A 25,997-nucleotide genomic window follows, 5' to 3' on the forward strand; every position below is an offset into this window, starting at 1 on the left:
TTCCACTTTTCCCCCTTCTATTTACCTTGAAGTGATGGTACCAGATGCCATGATCTTCGATTGTTTTTAATGTTGAGTTTCAAGTCAACTTTTTCATTCTCCTCTGTCACCCTCATCAAGAGGATCTTTAGTTTCTCTTTGCTTTCTGCCATTAGAGTGGTACCATCTGCATATCTAACCTCCTGAGGTTGTTGATATTTCTCCCAGCAGTCTTAATTCCAGCTTGTGATTCATCCAGGCAAGCGCTTCACATGATATAGTCTGCATACAAGTTAAATAAGCAGGGTGACTGTATACAGCCTTGTCACTTTCCTTTCCCAATTTTGAATCAGTCTGTTGTTCCATGTCCAGTTCTAAATGTTGCTTTAACTTGTATACAGGTTTCTCAGGAGATAGGTACAGTGGTCTGATATTTTCATTTCTTTAAGAATTTGTTGTGATCCACACAGTCAAAGGCTTTAGTGTAGCCAATGAAGTAGAAGTAGATGTTTTTCTGGAATTCCCTTGCTTTCTCCATAATCCAACAAATGTTCACAATTTGTTCTCTGGTTCCTTTGTGTCTGAGCTTCCCTGGTGGCTCGGATGGTAAAGAATTCACCTGCAATGCAGGAGACCTGGGATCTTCCCCAGGTTGGGAAGACCCCCTGGAGAAGGGAATGGCAACCCATTCCAGTATTCTTGCCTAGAGAACCCCCATGGACAGAGGAGCCTGACGGGTTACAGTCCATGGGGCTGCAAAGAGTTGGACACAACTATGTGACTTTCACTTTCACTTCACTGTCCTTGGTGTCTTGGGACCCAGCTTGTATATCTGGAGTTTCTCAGTTAATGTACTGCTGAAGCCTAGACTGAAGGATTTTTAGCATATCTTGCTAGCACGTGAAATGAACCCAATTATATGTTAGTTTGAACATTCTTTGGCATTGCCCTTCTTTGGGATTGGGATGAAAATGGGCCTTTTCCAGTCCTGTGGCCATCCTTGTCTGTGTCACCACACACCATGCAATTTTACACCTTCATTTACGTTGTTCCTTCTAATGTCCTGTATTCTCCTCTCATCTGGGGGAACATCTACTCATTTGGTAACATTTAACTCATGCATCACTTTCTTCTTTGAGAGCATTTTTGTTTTTCCAGGCTGGGTGAGCTTCCCACAATTCCTTGCATTTACATCTTACACAAGCTTTTCAAGTTTCAGTTGAAGTGCTCTATGTGTTTCTTTTACCCATTATACTGTGATCATAGGGATGGCATTATATTTCTCTTAGGTTTTCTAATGCCTAACATAGAATCCTTCATATACAAAATATTCCTTAAATGTTCGTTTAATTAAGCTCCAAAGTCATCCCAATAATCAGAGGTCATTGGGGTGGGATCTGGGCTAAGTCAATGTCACTAAGTGAAAATTATTCCTCCCAACAAAAAAACCATCAGGGAACCTGAATCTTAGTCCTTTCTCATCTTTGAAACAATGTGAGACCATTGTTGGACATTTCTGTCTGAGTATCAGTCTTTCATTACAAGTTTGGCATAATTCCTGGCCTCCATATCTAGGTGGAAGCTCTTTGAATTTTAAAAGAGGAGAAAAATGAAACAAGATTTGAGTGTTTTGAAAATACGAGGATGAACACTACATAGGGCTTTGATTTTAGTAATCCCATGAAAACCCTCAGACTTTTGAAGAAGCATCAGAATGTATTTTGTAGCATGAATGCTCTTGCAAGGGCACAAGTAAATTTTCAAATGCGTGGCACAATGAATCTCTCTCAATCTGTCTCTCTCTCTTTTTCATTATATATATAAAACCTTAATTGTCAGGTAGTCTTTCCTGAAGAATCATTAAAAAATGATAAGACACAAAGGCTGTCCTTTTTTATTTCGAGAATGTAACAACTACTTAAACAGTAAATTAAAGATTCATTGTATTCTATTATTTAATAACATTTAAAGGAACTCTTTATATTGCTTCAGTGAAACAACTTTTAAACTATACATTAAAGGTTCAATTCTATTTTATTATATCCTTAATCCCATTTAGGGGGGTAAATTATCTATCACTAAGCATCATTTAACATTTTAATGAAACACTTGATTATTTTGACAAAGAACTGGCTATAACCACAATGATCACATTTTCCAAAGAAGAAGATAGTTCTTAATCTTCAGCATTAGATTCAAAGCTCAGCTCTGGGAAATCCCTGGGCTCTGAGGCGGTGTCTTGGGGTCACCATAGGGAGTGAGGGAGGCATGGAGGGGCAAAATGTGTCTATGCATTTTTGATAAAGTATCTGAGTATACATGGGAGTAAAGGTATTAAGTTCACAAATGCCCATGTGCCTAACGTGGGCAATGTAGCAAATGAATCAGTTTACCACCACATCTGTTCAGATTTCTTTGACTAACACATCAGACACAAAGGTGAGTTCACTTTTGCAAATGTCTCATTCCTCTCTCTTTCACCCTAGAGGTCATTAGTATTTTGAAGTTGTTGCGTATCCTTCCCATCCATACTTCTAACACCCATAGTACATGCCTTTTATTGGTGAATAATAAATGGTACTATTTGATGTGTACTTAAAAATTACATGAGTGGCATTACACTGTATATATCTTACTGTAATCCTTTCGAACTGTGGTGCTGAAGAAGAGTCTTGAGAGTCCCTTGGCCCACAAGGAGATCCAACCAGTCCATCCTAAAGGAAGTCAACCTTGAACATTTATTGGAAGGACTGATACTGAAGCTGAAGCTCCTATACTTGGGCCACCTGATGTGAAGAGCTGACTCATTGGAAAAGACTCTGATGCTGAGAAAGATTGAAGGTCAAAGGAGAAGGGTGCAGCAGAGGATGAGATGGTTAGATAGCATTACTGACTCAATGGACATGAATCTGAGCAAACTTCAGGAGATCTTAGAGGACAGGGGAGCCTGGCGTGCTACAATCCATGGGGTCACAAAGAGTCAAACTTGACTTAACAACTGAACAGCAAAAACGACATTCTGTTGTTATTCAAAATTGCTTTAAGGTTTGTCTATGTTGATACACACAGATCTGGTTCAACTGTTTTAACAGCTATGCACCTACAATTGTCAAGGGTCTTGGTTGCTAATAACAAAAAGTGAGTCTCATTTAATCAAGCCGAAGATGATTTAATAGAAAGGATATTGCGGGGTTGATAAAAGAAATAGAGAGTCTAAAGAAACTTCAAGAAAAGGGTAGCTGGAGCAGCAGGTCAAGCAGCTGAAATCACAGTCACCATCTTATCAAAGGAAGTGTGATTAGTTACCTTGCTGGCGCCTCTGGGCTGTACATGCCATAAGCATGGCCCCCACTACCAACGCCGTTAAGTTAGGCACGTCACTCTGTCATGACACCTTCGCTGGCACTGCTGACGTGTGCCAATCATCCTGTCCACGTGTCGGCGCTGACGCCACTGCACTGTGAGAGCCACTCTGCTGGGATGCTTCCCTGGACATGGATCCCAGTCTGGTCACTGTCATTGCTGCTGCTCCCTGCTGCTGCTAACTCCTTCATTCTAGTGTTCGATTTATTCTTATTTTTCAGGCACTGTGAGCAGAGCGCTGAACGCATTGAATATTTGTCCTCATAGGCCTTACACTTTGGAGGAAGAGACAGATAATGAACAAATTATATTTATCTCTGCATATCTGCATGTCTGGCAAAGTCATGTAAGACTCAGGACTCAAAGTCCCCAGCAGGATCTTGGAGGAACGTGTCGTTGTTCACAGTGCTATACCTGTCAAGAAGCCAGGGAAATAATTTCTACTTCCTATGTGGAGCCAGGAACAACAAATTTTGTTTCTCCTAAAAGAGGGTACAGGGTGTTAAAATTGCCATCTTTCAAAGTTTAACCACTCCATCGTAGGGAATGAGATGAGGTTCAGCGTTGTTTTAATTTCCTTGATCCGTAGTGAGATACGCGTTCGCTACCCACTGGAGTTTTCTCCTCTATGATGTACTGTATTTCTCTCTCTGCTTCTCTCCTGCTTTGCCTTTTCCCTTTTATTATGCTGTAGGGGGAAATGCATAATCTGATTTCAATGTACTAAACCTGGATAGGTGTAGGGATGGTGGTTGAGTCACTCAGTTATGTCCAGCTCTTGCGATCCCCTGGACTGTAGCCCACCAGGATCCTCTGTCCATGATATTCTCCAGGCAAGAATACTGGAGTGGATAGCCTTTCCCTTCTCCAAGGGATCCTCCTGACTCAGGGATCAAACCCAAGTCTTCTGCACTGCAGGCAGAGTCTTTACCAACTGAATGGGTAAGTGTGTTGCAATTATATTCTCCCGTACTGAACGACAACAATGTAATCACAATCTCAGAACAGAATATTTCCATCATCCCCCAGATTCTCGCCTACTTACTTGCAGTCAATCCGTTGGTTTTTTTAATTATAGTTTTAATTTAGTTTTCCTTAAAGACAAATGACTTTGAGTCATTTTTAATATATTTCTTGATATTCCTATATCTTCTTTGGTAAAATCTGCTCTATACCCACAATTTTAAAAATTAGGTTTCCTTTTATTGTCAACTTGTGGGAGTTCTTTGTATATTCTGAATATATGCCTGTGATCAGGTAAATATTTTGCAAATATTTTCTCCCAGTTCATAGCTTGCCTTTTCATTTTTCTATCTTATCAAAGAAATGGCTTTAATTTGTGTAAAGTTTCATTCATTTTTTTTTTTTTTAAGATTTATGTTTCTGGTGTCCTAAGAAATTTTTGCCTAGCTCAAGGTCACAACTATTGTTTCTACCTTTTTTATCTAGAACTTTTGCAGTTTTAGTGGCTGTTATGTTTAGGTGTATGGCTGATTCCTAATTAACTGTTTACATAGTGTGAGGTAAGGGTTGAGTTTCATTGTTTTCCATCTGGATGTCCAATTATTCAAGTATCACTTGTTGCAAAGACTATTCTTTCCCTTTTGAATTATTTTCCAGCTTTGTTGAAATTCAACTGACTGTATATTGAAGATGTATTTGTTCACTTTCCATTCTTTTCCATTTATCTATTATGTCTGTCTTTACACCAATAACACAATGTCTTGATTACTGTAGCTTTATAGTAAGCTTCAGTTCGAGTACTATATTAATAATTACCTTCAAACAGTTTTAAATACTTAGCATTTCCACCTAAATTTTAGAATCATCTTGCCAATTTAAAATAAAAGTTCCTGCTGTGGTTTTGATTGAGACTTTTCTGAATCTACAGTTGAATTTTAAAATGTTCAACTGAGTGATATTGAATCTTCCAATCCATAACATACATTATCTTTTCATTTATTTGGATTTAACTCAGCTGAGTAATGTTTTGTATGTCTAGTGTATAGATTATGCAACTATTCTGTAAAATGTTTCCTTTTGTGTATCATATTTTTGATGTTTTGGTAAATGATGTGGTTTATTTACATTTTAGTTTTTAATTGTCCATTGCTAATATAAGAGATAAATTTGATTTTTGTATTCTGACTTTCTATCTTGGGGCTTTGCTAAATTCATTTACGTGGTATAAAATTTCCTTTACATTTTTCTTTGAATTTTCTATTTAAACAGTCCCATTTCTCTGAATAAGGATAGTTTTACTTCTTCTTTTCCAACTTGGATGCCTTTATGCCTTTTCTCTTGTCTGCTTGTACAAGACGGATAACACACAAGTGGCGAGTGGACATCTGTGCCTTGCTTCTTATCTTTAGAGGAAAGAATTTAACCTCTTGCAGTTCAGTATCATGATGGCTCGAGATTTTCCTAGATTCTCTTTATCGAGTTGAACTCTGCCTTTCTAGCTTGCAAAGTTGGTTTATTTCATTTTGCTGTCTTGTCATGAATAGGTGCTAAATTTAGGAAATATATTTCTGCACCTATTGCAATGATTTTTCTTTTTTTAGCCTATTATTATAGTGAATTATACTGATATTAGAATGATTAGTTGAAATTACACTACTACAATAAACCCCTTTGATTATTGCATTGTGACTTTGTGTATGTGTCTGTGTTTGTGGTGTTGGAGTTGATAAAAAATTCTTATGGAATTTTACCTCTGTGTCCTTGAGGGATATCACTCCGTAGTTTTCTTTGGGTGTGATAAAATTGTCTAGATTGAGAATAATAGTGCAAGATTCATAAAATAAGTTTAGAAGTAGACTCTCCTCTCATATAGTTTACAAGAGTTGGTTAGAGGTATCCTTTAAATATTTCATAGAATTCGTCAGTAAAATATATGTTGGCCAAGAGCCATTGTTGTTCTATGCTTGTTTTACTGTTGTTGCCATTTAGTTGTTTAGTCATCTCTGACTCTTTTTGATGTCATGGACCACGGGATTTCCCAGGCAAGACTGCTAGAGTGGGTTGCCATTTCCTTCTCCAGGAGATCTCGATCCAGGAATCAAACTCCCACCTCCTGCCTTGGCAGATGGATTCTTTACATAGGCCACCTGGAAAGCCTATGTTCGCTTTATTTAGGGTTTATTTGTGTTTAGGACTTCCCTGGGTGGCTCAGATGGTAAAGCGTCTGTCTACAATGCGGGAGACCTGGGTTTGATCCCTGGGTCGGGAAGATTCCCTGGAGAAGGAAATGGCAACCCACTCCAGTACTCTTGCCTAGAAAATCCCATGGACGGAGTAGCCCGCTACTCCGTCCATGGGGTTGCAAAGAGTTGGACACAACTGAGCAACTTCACTTATCTGTGTTTATTTGTTTGGGATTTATTTGTGTGTGGGAATTTTTTTCTTTAATGGTTTTCTCCAGAGCCTGGGACAAGGCTTACCCCAAGTATAAACTTTTTTGGGGGCGGGGAGGGGGAGGGAGTGTATTTTAACTGCAAACTTGATCTATATATCAGATACCAAAAATTGCAGGCTATCATCTTCAGTTAGTTTGGTGTTTTGTGTCTTTCAATGACCTTGCCTGTTTCACCTAAGCTGCTGATTTTCTTGTATCAAAACGTTGTTCTTAATATTTTACGATTGCTACTTTAATATTTTTATCATCATTTGGTATGTCATCTCTTTCATTCTTACTTAATTTTGTGTCTTTTTTCTGCTTTGTCTTGATCAGCTTGTCTGGAGATTTATCAATTGAATTAATCTTTTCAAAGAACCAGATTTTGGCTTCATTGATTTCTTTCTATTGTATATCTATGTTCCATGTCCCTGATTCTTGTTTTTTTTTTTTTTTTTTTTATTGCTCTGGATTTATTTCCTGTTTTTTTCTCTTTTAAGTTTCTTTTGTAGAAGATTGGATCATTGATTTGAGATATTCATTTTTTCCTACAAGCATATACTCCTACACATTTCTCTCTAAGAACATCCCACACATTTCTGTATATTGCGCTTTTATTTTCATTTCGTTTATAGCATTTGCTAGTTTTACTGCACTTTTGCTCTGAATAGTTACTTAGAAGTAATTTACCAGCATTTTAGGGTTTTCTAGATATATTACTAATTTATGGTTTAATTTTGCTATGGTTAGATAACCGCATTATTTTATTGTATTATTTAAATCCTTTTAAATTTATTGAGGCTTTCTAGGGTCTATATTGATAATAGACACTCTTCTTAGTTTTTCTTATTCACTTAACAAAAGTTTATGATTAATGTGTACTGAATTTCATCAAATTATGTTTATGCATCGATTGAGATGATTACATATATATTTTCTTTCCTGTAAGTTGCTGATGTTGTTGTTAGTCATTAAGCAGCATCCAACTCTCTGAGATCTCATGGACTGTAGCCTTCCAGGCTCCTCTGTCCATGGGATTTCCCAGGCAAGAATATTGGAGTGGATTGCCTTTCCTTTTCCAGAGGATCTTCCTGACCCAGGGATCGAAACTGCATTTCCCACCTGGCAGGCAAATTCTTTACCACTGATCCACCTGGGAAGTCCAATTTTTGATACCATGATCTATATTAATAAACATTATGATTTTAAGCACATCTTACACTTCTGAGGTAAATCCAGAATGCAGTATTTTAAAACACAACGAATTTGGCTTGCTAATATTACATTTATGATTTTTTGCCTACATCTCAGTAGGAGTGATTTATACATTTTCCCTTCATGTCCTGTCCTCTGATTTTGAAATCAACCTAGTACTAATATTATATAATAACTTGGATGGCTCCTTTTCTTTCTTTTATTCAGAAGCTATTTGTAAAAAACATAGTTTATTTGTTCCCTGGTCGTTTGATAAAATTTATTCTTAAAATAATTCACATTCCATGTCTAAGAAAGACACATTGATGTAATCTATATGACGGCAAGTTTATTTCATAACAGTAATTGGTTTCTTCAGATTTTTATTTCTTTTATTTCAATTCTAGTCATTCATATTATTTCAATTATTATCCATTTCATATAAAACCATCACACTCACTATAACAAAGCTATTCATATAATCTTCACTTTATCTGTTATTAATCTTCTTTGTTCCTAATATTTTTGTTTGTGACTTTTATCTTTTTTCCTCCTCATTTAACCTTGTCATTATGCTCAATCACTCAGTCATGTCTGACTCTTTTTAACCTCATGGACTGTAGCCCGCCAGTCTCCTCTCTCCATGGGATTTTTCCAGGCAAGAATACTGGAGTGGTTGCCATTTTCTTCTTCAGGAGATATTCTGAATTACTGACCCACCCGGAAAGCCCCAGTTAATCTTACCAGAGGTTTTTCTGTTTCAATAATCTTTTAAAGAACTAGCTTTGATTTCATCAATTCTTATTATTTTTCTAATCTGCGCTTCTGTTTTATTATATCTTTGCTTCTATTTCTTTTGATTTTACTCTGTTGTGCTTTATCTAATTTATTGAGTTAAGCAGCCAATTCAACAAATTTTTTAGAATTTAATATTTCTTAATATATAACTTTAAAGTTACAAATTTCCAGCTAAAACTTCAATCTCACCTGACATTCTTATGGATAATGACTTTGTTGTTATTTAGTTTAAAAAGTTTTTTACTTGCATTATTTTTTCTTATTTGTTCCATAAACTATTGAGTTGTCCTTTTTTTTTCTTTTTTAGTGTCTAAATATATGGTGGGCCTGGAAGACGTTATTATTTCATGAATCTCTGAATTTCTTAAAATGTTTTTAGAAATAATGGTCTATTTGATATAATTTTTGATACTGGTTGAAATTTCTGTTCCAGATATTGGTCAATGTTTCTGACAAATACATGGATATTCTTTAAAAAAGGGTATTCTCTATGTTTTTAGGATCTTATTATAGCTTAAGCTTTTCAGTATGCTATTCAAATTTCTTTCATCTTTATTAAGTTTTTAATCTTCATCTCATAACAGTTTAAAAAGAGGGCTACCAAGATATCTCCAACGACGAATTTGCCAATTTCTCCTTACAACTCTGTAAATCTGTTTTATATGGATTAGAGTCATGTTGTTAGTTGCATTAGATTTCATGATTATTATACGTTCTGATAAACTGCTTCTCTTATTATGTTACAACTTGCAAAGCTTTAATGCCCATTTGACTTAAAGTTTATTTTTCTGACATTCCTTCAGAGTATTTTATTTAGCATTTGTCAGATATTTCTTTTTGCATTCTTTCACTGACAAACATCTAGCATCAATTTCTTTTGAGATGTGTTTCTCACAAACAGCTCATAGCTAGATAGTGCTTTGGGGGACACTGCTGTTCATGTTTATCATTTCCAAGTTCATAAGCTAAATAACGTTCTTAGACTGCAACAGGCACTAAGCCATGCATGTTTAATAAAAAGCTTCACCAACACCTGAACCCACACATGTAAGTGGAGGCAGATTTGACTTCATAGCTCAGACCTCCCACATTTAAAGGGGACTTTTCCTTTATGCTATGTGTGCTTATATGTAGAAGGAAGAAATACTTCAGTGTGCAGAATATATGTACACTGAAGTATTTCTTTTATATATATATATATATATACACACACACACTACATATATATATACGTGTGTGTGTGTGTGTGTGTATGTGTGTGTATGTATATATGATGAAAAGGCCATCTGACAAAGTAGAAAGGGCTAACTAGATAGCAGAGAGCTCAAGCCCTCCAGACTTTGCCACCTTCTCTCTGTGTGAATTCAGTCAAGGCATTGACCTCTCTGGTCCTCAACCTGCCATGCTGCTGGATCACCAAAGAAATATGTATCTTCTTCATATAAAAATCACTAACAGCTCCCCTTGGTGGATCAGTGGTAAAGAATCTACCTGCAACCAGAAAATGAGGTTCAATTCCTGGGTCAGAAAAATACTCTGGAGAAAGAAATGGCAACCCGCTCCAGTATTCTTGCTTGGGAGGTCCCGTGGACAGAGGGGCCTGGCAGACTACTGTCCATGGGGTCACAGAAGGTTGGACATGACTTAGTGAGTAAGTAACAACAATTATTTCTGCCAAGTGCATTTTAAAGGTGAAGAAATTCATGTTGAGTGAGGGAAAATTGACTTAGCCCAGGTGAATATTCCCTAGATAATATTCTCTTTACTATTTCATGCAGTCTCCTATTTAAAACATCGTGTAGGGGTTGAATTGTACCTCCCAAATTCGTACATCATGAGAAACACTGGTCTGGAAGAAACACAAGCTGGAATAAAGATTGCTGGGAGAAATATCAATAACCTCAGATATGCAGATGACACCACCCTTATGGCAGAAAGTGAAGAGGAACTAAAAAGCCTCTTGATGAAAGTGAAGGTGGAGAGTGAAAAAGTTGGCTTAAAGCTCAACATTCAGAAAACGAAGATCATGGCATCTGGTCCCATTACTTCATGGGAAATAGATGGGGAAACAGTGGAAACAGTGTCAGACTTTATTTTGGGGGGCTCCAAAATCACTGCAGATGGTGATTGCAGCCATGAAATTAAAAGACGCTTACTCCTTGGAAGAAAAGTTATGACCAACCTAGATAGTATATTCAAAAGCAGAGACATTACTTTGCCGACTAAGGTCCGTCTAGTCAAGGCTATGGTTTTTCCTGTGGTCATGTATGGATGTGAGAGTTGGACTGTGAAGAAGGCTGAGCACCAAAGAATTGATGCGTTTGAACTGTGGTGTTGGAGAAGACTCTTGAGAATCCCTTGGACTGCAAGGAGATCCAACCAGTCCATTCTGAAGGAGATCAGCCCTGGGATTTCTTTGGAAGGAATGATGCTAAAGCTGAAACTCCAATACTTTGGCCACCTCATGCGAAGAGTTGATTCATTGGAAAAGATTCTGATGCTGGGAAGGATTGGGGGCAGGAGGAGAAGGGGATGACAGAGGATGAGATGGCTGGATGGCATCACGGACTCGATGGACATGAGTCTGAGTGAACTCCGGGAGTTAGTGATGGACAGGGAGGCCTGGTGTGCTACGATTCACGGGGTCACAAAGAGTCAGACATGACTGAGCGACTGAACTGAACTGAACTGAAATTCGTATTGAAGCCCCAAGCCCCGGTCATCTGTTTTGGAAACAGGATCTTTGCAAAATAATTAGTTAAGATAAAGTCATTAAGGTGGGTCCTAATCAAATATGACTGGGGTCCTCATGAAAAGGGAAAAACTGTATAACACCTGAAACTGACATGATGTAATAAATCAACTATCCTCCAATAAGAATTTTTAAAAACAGGGGGGGGCAAGGAAGGAACTGGACACCGATATGCACACATGGAGAATACTATGTGAAGACAGAGGCAGAAATCAGGATGATGTTTCTATAAGCCAAAGAATACCAAAGAGTGCCCGTGGACCACTGGAAAGAGACGGGTGATAGCGCTTCTCACTTGCAGCCCTAAGCAGAGACCAGTACTGCTCAAACCTTCATCTCGGACTTTGAGACTCCAGAGCTCTGAGACAACGAATTCCTGCTGTTCAAGCCATTCGCATGATGAAAATTTGTTACTGCCGCCCTAAGAAACAAATACAGTATCTTTACACTGTAACCAGAAAGCTTCTTGCTGAATATACATGTCTGTCTTTACATACCATCTTACAGACATACCTTGGAGAAGGACTGCCTCAGACTTGATGATAAGTGAGAAAACTCTCATCGTCTCCCTGAATGATCTTCCGGGTAGTGAAGTAAATAAGGGTAAGACCCCTGGGCTGGATCAGAAAACTTAAGTTTGAACCCTCATTTAGACAAAATCTTTCCTGCTAGCTCTTGGTGTCATTTACACAATGAGAAGGTCACCACTCTAATCAAGCCTTACTTGACTGAACTTCACGTTTTCAAAATATTTTGCCAACAAATCTGCATCGATGATGACATAATTAATTTGATTGCCCAATGTTTATTAATCAAAGACATATATAACAGGATATGCAATAAAAATCGCTTCTCCCAGATTCCTATGATGTCACAGGCAGCCAATCGGATCTGAAAGGGACATTCTTGTGGATTAGTTCTAAAGCTCCTGCACAGCTGGGCCAGATGAGAGGGGGCCCGGCAGGGCGGCCACGGGTGGCCCGGGGCCAACATCTGCCCGAAACACCCCGTGTGGCCTCGTGAGTCGAGCCTGGCTGGAGGGAGGCTCTCCCATCTGGTCTGAGTGTCAAACGTCGTGTGGAAAGGGGCGGCTGAGAATGGAATTCTTCTCTCTCACTGCTCCAGCCTGGATGTGCTTTCCCATGGAGGGCTCAAGAGAAGGGAAAACCAGACCACGACAGAGGAGGTCCAGAAAAACCAGCCATTGTCTTGGCCACATGTTGGTATGACATTCATGTCCCCAGCATGAGGGCCACTGCGAGGAGGAGGGAGGCAGAGAGGGGCTGGATTGGTATGATCTGCTGTCACCTTCATCCTCTTTGCCCCAGCAGGAGGCCTGGGTGGCAGGCCATCCCCAGCAGTCACTAGGATTTTATCTTTTGGCAAATTGCTGAACTGTTGGTATTTTCTTTTGTTCAGTGGCGATAGTAAGTCCCCATGCTCCCTGGTTCATCAGCAGATTTCTGACGTGCGTGCTTAGAATTCTGTAGTTCCACAAACATGCTCTCAACAGTCCCAGTTCTTATTCATTTGTGCAACCAGCAAAGACATCCTGAAGGCCTACTGTGTGCCAAGAAGCAGACCAGGTGCTGAAACATCGAGACCAGTGAGTCGACAGTCTAACAGGGAAAAGAAACAACCACAAGTGTTAGGATGGGAACGTGTTGAAAGGGTGAGGGCCCCCTTCAGATTGCAGGATGCTCCTTTCAACTTCTGGCTGGTCAGATGTTCCAGGGAGCATCTTGGCTTGTGTGAGACTCCAAGCGAAAGAACAGGTTCTCTGGGAAAGTGAGTTGGCTCCAGGCTGGGAGAATCCATGAGAAAGAAATAGAACCTGAGGAAACACAGTGGGTCCTAACGAGGGTTTCTGTGGCTATCTAGAGAGTCAGAGCAGGCTGGAGAAATGTATTCTCTTCCTCCAAAAGTTTAGAGGAGGGAAGTAAAGCAACCCACTTGAGAGACCCCCTTTCTAAAAATTAAAATAAAAGAATTAAAGTTACTTTCACTAGACCACATGGTATAATGAGGCTGAGGTTAGAGAGATTGTTTCGTGTCTGGGTGGAGAGCCAGGGGCTATGTCTGGATTTCAGAGTGGCAGAAGATTCTAGAAGGCAGAGATTGCAATTTGCAAAGCAGAAGGGAAAGAGAAGCCTGTACAGACCGCCCAGGTCTGGAGACAGTTAAACCTGCTTCGGCAACGTGGAACAGAGCTGTCAGGTCAGCAACGAGCAGGCTGAGGCCTGGAACACCATGGGAAAGAGATGATGGGAATCTATGGGGGTAGGACAGTGCGCTCTAAGACTCCAAAGAGCTTCCTGGTCATGGTCAAAGGCCCCGAGCGCAGGAGGAGTGACCAATTCAATGGACATGAACTTGGGCAAAGTCTGGGAGAGAGTGGAGGACAAGAGAGCTTGGGGCGCCACAGTCCATAGGGTTGCAGCAGATCTGGCTTGGGACCCAGCTCTATCACTCACTAGCTCAAGCCCACTGCGAGAGTGGCTGCTTCTGAGCCCGAGCGTCCTCAGATGCAAAATGCCCTGTGGGGCAGGTGAGGGTGGCAAGGCCTCCTGGGCTCTGGCCAGTAGAGTCCCTCGTGTGGAGGAAGCCTAAGCCCCACACCTCAGAGGAGATGGTTCCGGAACAGTGTCTTCCAATCTTGTCTTAAGCAGGAGGGAAGTCCCTTCCAGGGACTGACCGGCCACCTACCGTCAAGCCTGCCTCCGCTGATAGCAGAGGAGGGACAAAAAGGCAGAGCCGTCTCTCCAGGTAAGGGGTGCTGTCCCTGAGGGGTAGAAGAAATGGCGACTGCCCATTCAATTCTGTAGGAATTAAAATGGATTAAAAAAAGAAAGAAAATTTAAAAACTAAAAAGGAAAACATGAAACTTCTATCACCATTTATGTCAATTTTCCTTGGAGCTACTAGCATTTAATCTTTGGGATGTTTCTAGAAAGACTGGAAAATACACATTTTTGCTCAACCAGTTTTAGGCCTTGGTTCTTCTTTCCCCCTCAATACTGAAGTCACAGGTTTCCCTGAGTCTCAAAATGCTGCTGGCCCACTCCTCGATTTCTCCCTATTTCTATATTTATCTTCTCCACTTCCTTTGCTCTACACCTGGATGGTGACTGCAGCCATGAAATTAGAAGACACTTGCTCATTGGAAGGAAAACTATGACAAATTTAGGTAGCGTATTAACGAGCAGAGACATCGCTTTGCCAACAAAGGTCTGTCTAGTTAAAGCTATGGCTTTTCCAGTGGTCATGTACAGTTGTGAGAGTTGGACCATAAGGAAGTCTGAGCACGGAAGAATTGATGCTTTCGAATTATGGTGCTGAAGAAGACTCCTGAGAGTCTCTTGGACTGCAAGGAGATCCAACCAGTCCATCCTAAAGGAAATCAGTCCCGAATATTCTTTGGAAAGATTGATGCTAAAGTTCCAATACTTTGGCCACCTGATGTAAAGAACTGACTCATTGGAAAAAGACCCTGATGCTGGGAAAGCTTGAGGGCAGGAGAAGAGGGCAACAGAGGATGAAATGCCTGGATGGCATCACCAGGTCAATGGACATGAACTGGGGCAAAGTCTGGGAGATAGCAGAAGACAAAAGAGCTTGGGGTGCTGTAGTCCTTGGGGTCGCAAAGAGTCAAACATGACTTAGCAACTGGAAACCAACAACACCTGCATGGAAAAAGAGACTAGAGAGTGCACAGCCGGACTCACCTCCAGATCTGGATGGACAGATGGCAATGGAATAGTTTGAATCCAACACGTATTGCCTTTGGGCTGCAAAGGAGAGACGGCTCTGCCTTTTGTCCCTGCCATGTTCCAAAGCAAGTGTGCCCTGCTCGTGGAGCTTCTGGTGAATGAATCCCCATCAAGTGACAAGATTGGGATTTTTTCCCATGATCTTCTTGGAAGCCCCAGGTAGTTACAGGGCACAAGGAACCCAAGGAGGAAAGAATGAGGGGATGGTGCTCTAACATCACCCTTCGGTGCTGCTGAAATCTCCCCAGTTTGCCTACCGATTCCATTGGCAGCCAATCTCTTTCAGCCCATGACCGCATTCATTACCATGGGTGGAGATCTGTTATCGGCTCCCATTTGACAGACGAGCAAAGTGAGGCTGTGGGCAGGTGAGAGGAGACTGAAAGAATGATTTCAGTCCAAGCAGACTCAGCTCCATCCAGGCTGGCCTGGGGCCCATTTGCCCTAGACTATCGGGCAGAGAAACTGCTCTCCCTCCCGGGGGGCTGGAGGGCTTGGCAGGGAGGCAGCCCACTGCTCGGTTGGTTGAGGAGATAATCATTCTTGGGGTCTGTTTATCAGCCATCTTTGAATGGCGGGCCTGGATTTCCTAATTAGCTAACATCCGTGGGCTGGTAACTCTTCTAAGAGCTCAGTCATATCAGATCACTGGCATTCTCCATGGTTCTCTCTCTCCCCCAAACCTGTGCTCAATGTCTGATAACTAGAAGTTTCTGCAGTAGATAATGAATGAATGGGGGTTGGGGGAGGAAGGGGCAGGCTTTCTGGATGGCCCCAAATCCCCAGGGGTCCCAAGAATTAAAGTTGATTTTTTTCTACCTAAAGGAGGCCTGTGTGGACAACATGCCATGAGAAAAGGGCCAAGGATGCTCAGCTGTTCTGAATTTACCCAGGAACGCAGGGGCCGCGGTCCCTGGCCACCTGGCACCCAGCTGTTCATAGCATTAGAGCCCCTGAATCCTGCCCTGGTGGGGCCCCCAGAGACCAGCTCACAGCCTTCATTGTTCATCCCTTGCTGGGTGTGCCCAGCCCCTTAGCAACAGACGCAGGACAGACCCAGGTCATCCTGGCGGGGGCGGGGGATTGCTGTCTTTCAAGTGGTATTCCCTGCCCCAGAGCTCCAGCCAGAGCTGACACTACTGTGCATCCTTTGGGACAGGTCACAGTCCTGCTCACAATGCCAGTTTAGTTCAGTGGCTCAGTCGTGTCCGACTCTTTGCAACCCCGTGAACCGCAGCACACTAGGCTTCCCTGTCCATCACCAACTCCTGGACTTGCTCACACCGTCCCTTCCACCCATACCCTTCTTCCTTCTTTTTTCCTTTGGGAGAATCTCAAGTCAAAGATCCAGTTTCAGCCCAAGCTCCCTGGCTCGCAGAAGCTTTCCATGACTCACTGCCTCTTGGTGCTGAGTTAGGCACCTTCCTCTAAGCAGCCAGCCTGGATTCATTGCCTCTTTCACAACACTTTCTGGCTGCCTTAAAGTTGTCTGAGTCTGTGCTACACATTAAACCCTGAGCTTCTCAAAGACCCCAATGGGTTCCTCTCTGTTTCACCCCAGAACCCAAGACAGACCAGAAGAAAAGAATTTGTGCCAGATCATTCCTAGTGAATAAAAGAACGGACGAATGAAGGATGAATGAGTCTTTTCTATTTTAATAAGGTGTTTTCACTCTCTAAGGATGGGGACGCTAATTTGATTATAAATAAATGGCCTCGGGGCTTCCCTAATGGTTCAGCAGGTAAAAAATCTGCCTGCAGTGAAGAAGACACAGGAGACTTGAGTTCAATCCTTAAGTCAGGAAGATCCCCTGGAAAAGGAAATGGCAACCCACTCAATTATTCTTGCCTGGAAAATTCCATGGACAGAGGAGCCTGGTGGGCCACAGTCTAAAGGACTGCAAAGAGTCGGACACAACTGAGCAACTAAGTACACACACAGCAAATGACCACATGGCGCTTGGCTCTTGTGAAGGTGTATACAGGGCAGCCTCCTGACATGCTTGAGGCAGACTTCAGGATCGTATGGACAGCTAAGGGGTCAGCCGGCCAGCCTACGTGAAAGCGCACCCTGTCCGATGGACATGTATCTCTGAGCGCTCGGGCACCCAGTGAGGGGTCCCTGTCTGTGACTTGGGCCTGAGAAGGAGGCTAATATTTGTTTTCCCTTGAGAGCTCATAAACCCACACATCTTCTTCTCCAGCAACAAAGGTTTGCTGCTGTGTCTGTTTCCACTGAAACACAAAAATATACTCACACGGGCAAGAAATCCCAGGTTGACTAGACCAGACTGTTTTCATCCCTCAAATGAGAAGACCATGGTGTGTACTTAGGTCCAAACACAGAGAAGTTCAGAATCATATGTGGGGGGCTTTTTAAGTGGTGACGTTTTTGATGATGTGATAGGGTAAGGGACTCAGCCCACCTAAGCCTCTGTTTCTTCAGCTAAGAAGCACCTTGACAGTGTCTCCTCTGCAGGAGACAGGATACATGTCATGCAGGGAAAGTGAATCCCTGTCTAGAATCTTCCAGGACTCAGATCCCCTGCCTTTCTCCAGGCTGGATCCAGGAGGGCCAATGAGGGACAAGGGGCTGCTTTTTCCCAGACACGTCTCCTTAAATGAGTTGTAAACCTGCCTGGACTCTTAGCACCATTAAAAGTTTTCTTTCTTTTTCCCTTGAAAACTCACATGCAAGATAGTACAACACCCATCTCCATCAACCCATCACCTTTCCTAAAGACCAAGCAATAAGTATTTGAATTCAATCCATCTTTCTCATGTGAAAATCACAGATACCTGCTAAAACTCAAAGAAGCTAAGTCTATCAACTTCCTATTTGTTTTCATACAGATATTCTTAATACAGAGTTCAATAAATGTCATAATGCCCCAAATATATTTTGAGCCAAAAAGATCCTTCTGGAGATTGCAACAGCACTTGAAGGCCAATGGGAACCATCACAATCGAGGTCATACTTTTCTCCGTGTGCAAATCTTGAGAGCACATCCCTTCTCCCATGGTCCCTCCCTTCCCCGGGTCCCGCTTGCACCGAGCCAGTGTTTGACCATTGCTGACAGGGAGCCACACACCCAAAGCCTTGAGAGTAGTGCAAAGCGGTGAGCCTCAAAGCTGTAAGTGACAAAGACTGGGGGGCAGCCAGTGACTTATTCACTGGCTCACCCAGCACTTCTGAGGGCCCCTGGGTGCAGGCCAGTGTCCTAGGTGTCAGGCTCCTTGGCCAGCAAGATACACAGAGGCCCTACTTTCAGAGAGAGAGAGTGAAGGACCCAGACAGTAATCAAAACCAGATCATCATATAACAAAGCCAGGTGCTGAAGACATCTATAGCCATTTTAGGGCTTAGAGAGGTTTGGGGGCTGTTGCTTCAGACAAGCCCAGCTCGGCAGGCCTCTCTGAGGAGCTGACATGGGGAACCAGGGAGATGAATGGTACTGTGAGCCCTGGGCAGTGCGCCTGGGCACTCCGGGTGGTGAGCGGCGAGGGCGAAGGCCCAGCAGCTGGACCGTGCCCGGCGCCCGTGAAGAGCCAGGGGACGGGGGCCCCGAGCAGGCAGCACTGGGGGCAGGGCGTGGTGTGAAGGGTCTGGGTTTTTATCCGAGAGGAAGCAGGGAGACTGGACCATCAAGACCTTGGAAACACCGAGGTGAGGACTTTGACTTCTCCAAGGAGGGAGAGTTACAAGCAAAGAATGACCAGATTTAACTTAGATTTTTGCAGTTTGCTCCCTCAGGGAGGAAAAGGCTCAGAAACCAAGCAGAGCCGAGTCTGAAAGACCAGCATGTCATTATTTCACTGAAGGGAGAGCTTCGTGGGCTACTGTGAAGGCTGAGTGCCCACTGCATCCCTTGACTCACCTGCTGGGACCACAAAGAACCTACGACCAATGCTGGTGTCCTTCCCAGTGTCCTTCCCCAAACCCACATCTCCCAGCCCTTGTGTAGCTAACAGTACAGAAGAAACTAACAGGATTGCAAGAAAGCAGCCTTTCCTTCTGGGGGACAGGCTTATCCTGTGTAAGCTCCTGAAACTGATATTTAACATCCAGCACACACTCCCACTGTGTCCCACGTACAGCCATGGTGTGCATGCCATGTGAAAAGTCGCGTCAGTCGTGTCTGACTCTGCGTGACCCCACGGAGTGTAGCCCACCAGGCTCCTCAGTCCATGGGACTTTCCAGGCAAGAATACTGGAGTGGGTTTCCATGCCCTCTTCCATGGGATCTTTCTGACCCAAGGATCGTTCCCTCTTCTCTTACGTCTCCTGCGTTGGCAGGTGGGTTCTTCACCGCTGTGGCACCACCTGGGAAGCCCCACAGCCATGATTGGGATGGCTTAAGTTCATGTGCCTGGCCACACCTCCCAATCCAAAAACACAAAGACGTCCTGAGAGTTTAATTTCCCTGGCAGCCAGCATGGCCCAGGCCTTTACTCCAAATAATAATGATAATAATAACCTGGATGTCCGCTGAGGCTTTCCCAATGTGGTTCTCATCAGGTTAAAAGAGTGCAAAGTGTCTCCCCTGCTGCTGCTTCTCAGAAGAATTCCAAGTTTTGGACAAAACAGACTGAAATGCTGGAACGGAGTCCAGCCGGCTCGGCTTCCGATGCTCAGAAAACTCACACTCCTTGCTGCATCAGACACTGATTCAGAAGTCGCCTTTGCAAGCCTGCTGACACATTCCATAGAGGCGGTGCGGAGTGGGTGTTTGGAAAGGCCTCAGAAGAAGGAGGGGTGTCCGATCCATCAGTCAGACTTTTAGGGGCCTTCCTTAAGGGACTGATGCTGAAGCTCCCATACTTTGGCCATCTGATGAGAAGAGCTGACTCACTGGAAAAGACCCTGGTGCTCAGAAAGATTGAGGACAGGAGGAGAAGGGGGCGACAGAGGATGAGATGGTTGGATGGCATCATTGACTCAGTGGAATGAGTCTGAGCAAATTCTGGGAGACAGTGGAGGACAGGGGAGCCTGGTGGGCTGCAGTCCTCGGGGTGCATCTGGGCACTCTAGGTAGTGAGCGGTGAGGTCAAAGGCCCAGTGCCTGGACCGTGCTGGGCACCCGTGAAGAGCCAAGGGACAGGAGCCCTGAGCAGGCGGCACTAGGGGCAGGGCATGGTGTGAAGGGCTTGGGTTTTTATCAGAGAGGAAGCAGGGAGACTGGACCGTCAAGACGCGGCAAGGTCCCTCTTTGACCTTGCAGAGTCAGACATGACTTAGCAACTGGACAGCAACAACTTTGTCCTGGGGGGGAGACCATGTTCTTTACACCTGTTTATCGTCTGAGTCAAACACCTTTTGTCTAAACCATTGACTTTAGGACGAAGGTGCTGATCTCCACAGACTAGTCTCAAACCTGAGCTAAAAGAAGCCCATTGCCTTTTCTCAAGGAATAACTCAGAAATTTCTTTTTTCCCTCGCTCACCCTCCTTCACCCCTTTTGTCAGTAATGTTCCCTTGGGGGCAGTTGCTAGCAAGGTCAACCTCATTTTGGGTGAATGTGTATGTGTTTTATTTATTTTATCTTTATTTTTTTTTAATTTTTAAATTTTTTATTTATTCACCTAGAGTTGATTCACAATGCTGTGTTGGTTTCAAAGTGATTTAATTTTAGCATCTTTACATATATATATATATGCATCACACACACATATCTGTATATGTAATTTTTCAGATTCTTTTCCCTTACTGCTGCTGCTGCTGCTAAGTCACTTCAGTCGTGTCCAAGTCTGTGTGACCCCATAGACGGCAGCCCACCAGGCTCCCCTGTCCCTGGGATTCTCCAGGCAAGAACACTGGAGTGGGTTGCCATTTCCTTCTCCAATGCAGGAAAGTGAAAAGTGAAAGTGAAGTCGCTCGGTCATGTCCGACTCTTTGCAACCCCATGGACTGCAGCCCACCAGGCTCCTCTGTCCATGGGATTTTCCGGGCAAGAGTACTGGAGTGAGGTGCCATTGCCTTCTCCTTTTCCCTTACGGGTTATTACAAAATCTTGAGCAGAGTCCCCTGTGCTTTACAGTAGATTCTTGTTGCGTATCTATTTTATAAATAGTAGCATGCAAGACTGGCCTAATTTCGTAGCAGCACCTGGCTGAAGCCACACGAAAGCTCAGGCTGCCCTTGGAGAGGTGTTATCAGTAGCTCATTCCATGGCTGTGAACCCCATGCGTCACTGGTCTGTGATCTGTCAGGGTGGCAGGTGTGCTGGGAGCCTGGGTTCCAGACCATTCATCACTGCTACTGAACCATCAGTGTCCAGCATGTCAAGTGCTGCCGGTGAATTTGACCCAAAGCCATATATTCCTGCAGGGATTATCATCCCCAGGAGTAAACTGAGGTTCCCAGGAGGTATGGAACTGGCCCAGAATCCCAGTTAGAACACGTCTAAGCCAAGACCTAGGGCACCCCCTGCTTACCTCTTGCCACTTGTCCTTCACAAGCAGCACTGGCCATGTGCCTACATTTTGCCAGGCACTGTGCCAATGGCCCAGGCTTCCCTGATGGCTCAGGGGGTAAAGAATTTCACCTGCAATGCCAGAGATGTGAGACAGGAGACGTGGGTTCCATCCGTGGGTCGAGATCCCCTGGAGAGGGAAATGGCAACCCACTCCAGTATTCTTGCCTGGGAAATCCCATGGATAGAGGAGCCTGGGGGACTACAGTTCGAAGGGTGGCAAAGAGTCAGGCATGATTGAGAGGCTGAGCGCACTCGCACGCGTGTGCCGATGGCCGGGGCACCCGAGATCAGTGAGACCTGCCAGAGCCCTCTGGAATCTCAGGCTCAGTTTGGATTCCTGCAGAAGCAGAACTTGACACAAGGGTCACCAAACAGGGAGTTTATTTAGGATTGCAGGAAGCACAGGTAGAAGAGGTGGACATGAAACAGGGAAGGGAAGGCAGAGACAAAGGAGCGCGCTGCCCGGGCAAGGCTCCCGCGGAAATCAGTGGGCTCACTCCCACCAGAGACTCCAGGAGACAACGCCCCACACTCCTGGAATCCCCCCATGCACAAACCAGAGGCTAGGGAGCTGGTTTACTGATGTACCCTCTTGCCATCCACTGCGGGTTGAGGGGTGCACAGCCCCCAGGGCTCAGCTGCGCTCTTCCAAGGGCATTAACGATCGAGTATCTTTGATTGCCCACGCCTGTGGCTTCCTGCCAGGAAAAAGAACCCTCAGACAGACATTATCCACAAACGGCCAAAGGAAGGCAAGGGGCTGGCCTCTCCTACACACCAGGCCTGGGGCTTCTATCTGCGGATCTCAAATAGAGACAGGCAATGCGTGAGTATGATAAGAAGTGTGGATATCTAGAGTCCACATTTATAAGCTGGAGCATCTTGAACTAATCTAATGTTTGCTGCATTATGGGAAGGGTCTGGGACTTACCTTGTTCTCCGGTCTCTAAGACGGCACGCTCCCAATGCAGGGGCCAGGTTCTATCCCTGGCCAGGGAGCTAGATCCCAAATGCCACAGCTAAGTGTTCAAACGCCACAATTAAAAGATCCCACGTGCTGCAAGGAAGATTAACGACCCTGTGTGCCTGGCACAGCCAAATAAAAAATGTGTTAGTCGCCAGCTGTGTCTGACTCATTGTGATCACAGACTGTAGCCCACCAGGTTTCTCTGTCCATGAAATTCCCTAGGCAAGGATACTGGAGTGGGTAGCCACTCCCTTCTCCAGGGGACCTTCCCCAACCCAAGGATCACACCCCGGTCTCCTGAATTGCAAGCAGATTCTTTACTGTCTGAGCCACCAGGAAAGCCCTCCCCCGACCCCACCCCACACTGCCAACAAAACTTAAGTAAGTTTATTTTTTTTTTAATATGGGAAATGTTATAATGCCCCTCATGTAGAATTAAACTTGGATGGAAAAGGATTATGTATATAAAGCAGTCGGCGTCATGTCCAGAACACAGTGAGCTCTCATATAAGGTGAACTTAGGTGAACATCATAATATCCTTAGTTCATCCAGTCCTCCCACTGACCTGTGATGACAATGGGTCTCACGGGGGTGAAACGAGGTGCTGGATGTCCGCCAAAGATTGGAGAGCTGAACAGAACTTGATCCAAGACTAGGAGACGCCAGCTCACAGAGGGGCACGTGGCCCTCCTGAGAATCGTGCCAGGATAAAAATCAGAACACAGGCTCCTCTCTCCCTTTGTGCGTCTTCTCCCCGCTCCGAGGAACACACAGTTCAGAGTAAGAATGAGCTTCCCAGCCCTCTGCCTTCAAATTGTGGATGCGGAAAGCAGTGAACTTCGTAGCTGCCTTCCCCTCCAGATTTATAACACATCCATTCCCCTAAGTGCTTGACACAGACGCACTGGAGATTTGAAGGCGTTCTCTAAAGCTCAATATTTCTGTGATTAATGTTTTATTGGATGGTGGGCAAGAGAAATGCTATCCAGGCTCAAAAGAAGTCATTCAAATAGGGAACATTGTCTGTTGCATAAAACCTCCACTTAAAGGGGTTTTTATACTTTTTGTAAAGTTATTTTTTAAAAGTGACTTTGGAAGAAAGCTTCAACCCGAGGAGAAGCATCAAAAGTAAAATTGATGGCTTCGGGGTGAAATTTTTTTCCTTCGGTAATTTAACTGTCCAGAAAGAGATAATGATGTCCACCTGTCAAGGCGAGAAGGCAGGAGCTGCTGCAGAGAAAGATAGCGGGGACCTTCACAGAGACTGTGCGGCTCCAGGAGCTGTGTTAAGGGGCTGGGCGGAGATGAGCAATCGCCTTCTCTCTGTCCTTCTCCTGACCTCTTTATCCAAGCCGGAGAAGGGATTTGAAGGCTCCTGTGAGCCCCAGGCAGCTGATGGCTCCCAGCTCTGCATGACTCAGCAATCATCTATGCGCCTGGCCCGGTGCAAGGCCGCTCACCTAAATGAACCCGGGGAGCTTCCTGGGACCCATGAGGATGGCCCCCAACATCCCTGCTTTACAGATGAGGAAACCAAGGCCCTAGAAGCTCATTGTTACTAACGCCGAGTCACTCAACCAAGATGTGAAGAAGACTTGATCGTCTCGACCCCCAGCCACTGTGTCACACGGCCCCACACGCCCAATCTCCTGTGATCCTCAGCACGGTGCTGCTGGACATTGAATCTGTGGGACAAGATTCAATGTGGGACAAGAGTAAGGGGACCCAGAACCCGCGGGGGACAAGGCCTCTGTCCAAGGTGACGCAGCTGGTATGTGGCCCAGCCCGACCTTGAACCAGAGTGGCCTCCCTTCAGGCTACTTCATGGCTGGTGGGAGTGTGGAGGGGCTTTAGCTGGTTGGTTTTCCTTCATGGCTCATTTTAGGTGTTTCAGTTTTGTTTTTTTTTTCCTTTCTTTTAAGATGTTTCCGTGTGAACCATGTTTAAAATTTTTATTGAAGTTGATGCAATATTGCTTCCAACTTATGTTTTGGATTTTTGGCCGGGAGGTATGTGGGATCTTGCCTCCCCAGCTGGGGGTTTAACCAGCACTGCTTGCATTGGAAGGCAAAATCTTAGCCACTGGACTGCCAGGGAAGTCCCTCATTTTGGTTAGAGAATCATGCATTTTAATACTTTTTGTTTTAATAAGTTTCTTAGGTTTTATACTCCTGTATGGGCTTCCTTTGTGGCTCAGCTAGTAAAGAAGCCGCCTCCAGTACGGGAGACCTGGGTTTGATCCCTGGGTTGAGAAGATCCCCTGGGGAAGGGAAAAGCTACCCACTCCAGTATTCTGGCCTGGAGAATTCCATGGACAGCCCATGGGGTCGCAGAGTCAGACACGACTGAGTGACTTTCACTTTCACTATACTCCTGTATCCGTAAAGAATAGTTAAAATGTACTTGCTATTTGTGTTGAATTTGTGGAAGCTGTGGTGCATACACACACTGGGATATCACTCAGCTAGAAAAAGGAAGACATTTGAGTCAGTTCTAATAGGTGGATGAACCTAGAGCCTATTATACAGAGTGAAGTAAGTCAGAAAGAGAAAGACAAATACCATATATTAATGCGTATATATGGAATCTAGAAAGATAGTACGGACGAGCCTACATGCAGGGCAGCGAAGGAGACGCAGATATCATGAACAGGCTTTTGGACACAGTGGGGGACGGAGAGGGTGGAATGATTTCAGAGAATACAATTGAAACATAGACAACGCCATCCATAAAATAGATAGCCGGTGGGAGTTTGCTGTATGAAGCAGGGCACCCAAAGCCCGTGCCCGGTGACACCCTGGAGCGACGGGGTGAGGAGGGAGGCGGGAGGGGGTTCAAGAGGGAGAGGATATACGTATACCTATCTATAGCTGATTCACCTTGATGTACGGCAAAAACCATCACAATATTGTAAAGCAATTATCCTCCAATTAAAAATAAATAAATAGATTTTTAAATGGAGCTGAAAAGCTGTTATCTTGAGAGAAATTGGTATTATAGTTGTTACCACATAACAGATATAAACAAACCTATATGTGTTATGTCTAATATACATAAATCTTACTAGAGGCATGTTTTATGTAAGTAAATATGTTATATATGTATGAATTCACACATCTCTTCATATTGCTTAGAATTACTAACAATCACTGAGTAAGTTAATCTCTGAGTCTACTCCTCTTCAATACATGGTTTCCTCATAATAAGCATGTTTGATCCTAGTGCAAAGCCAGACTGCAACAAAGCTCAAAGCTTTGCCCTTGTGACTTGCAATGTGGAACTCATTCTCAAAACCGCTCT

The sequence above is a fragment of the Budorcas taxicolor genome, chromosome 21 (assembly GCF_023091745.1).
Source record: "Budorcas taxicolor isolate Tak-1 chromosome 21, Takin1.1, whole genome shotgun sequence".
NCBI lineage: Eukaryota > Metazoa > Chordata > Mammalia > Artiodactyla > Bovidae > Budorcas > Budorcas taxicolor.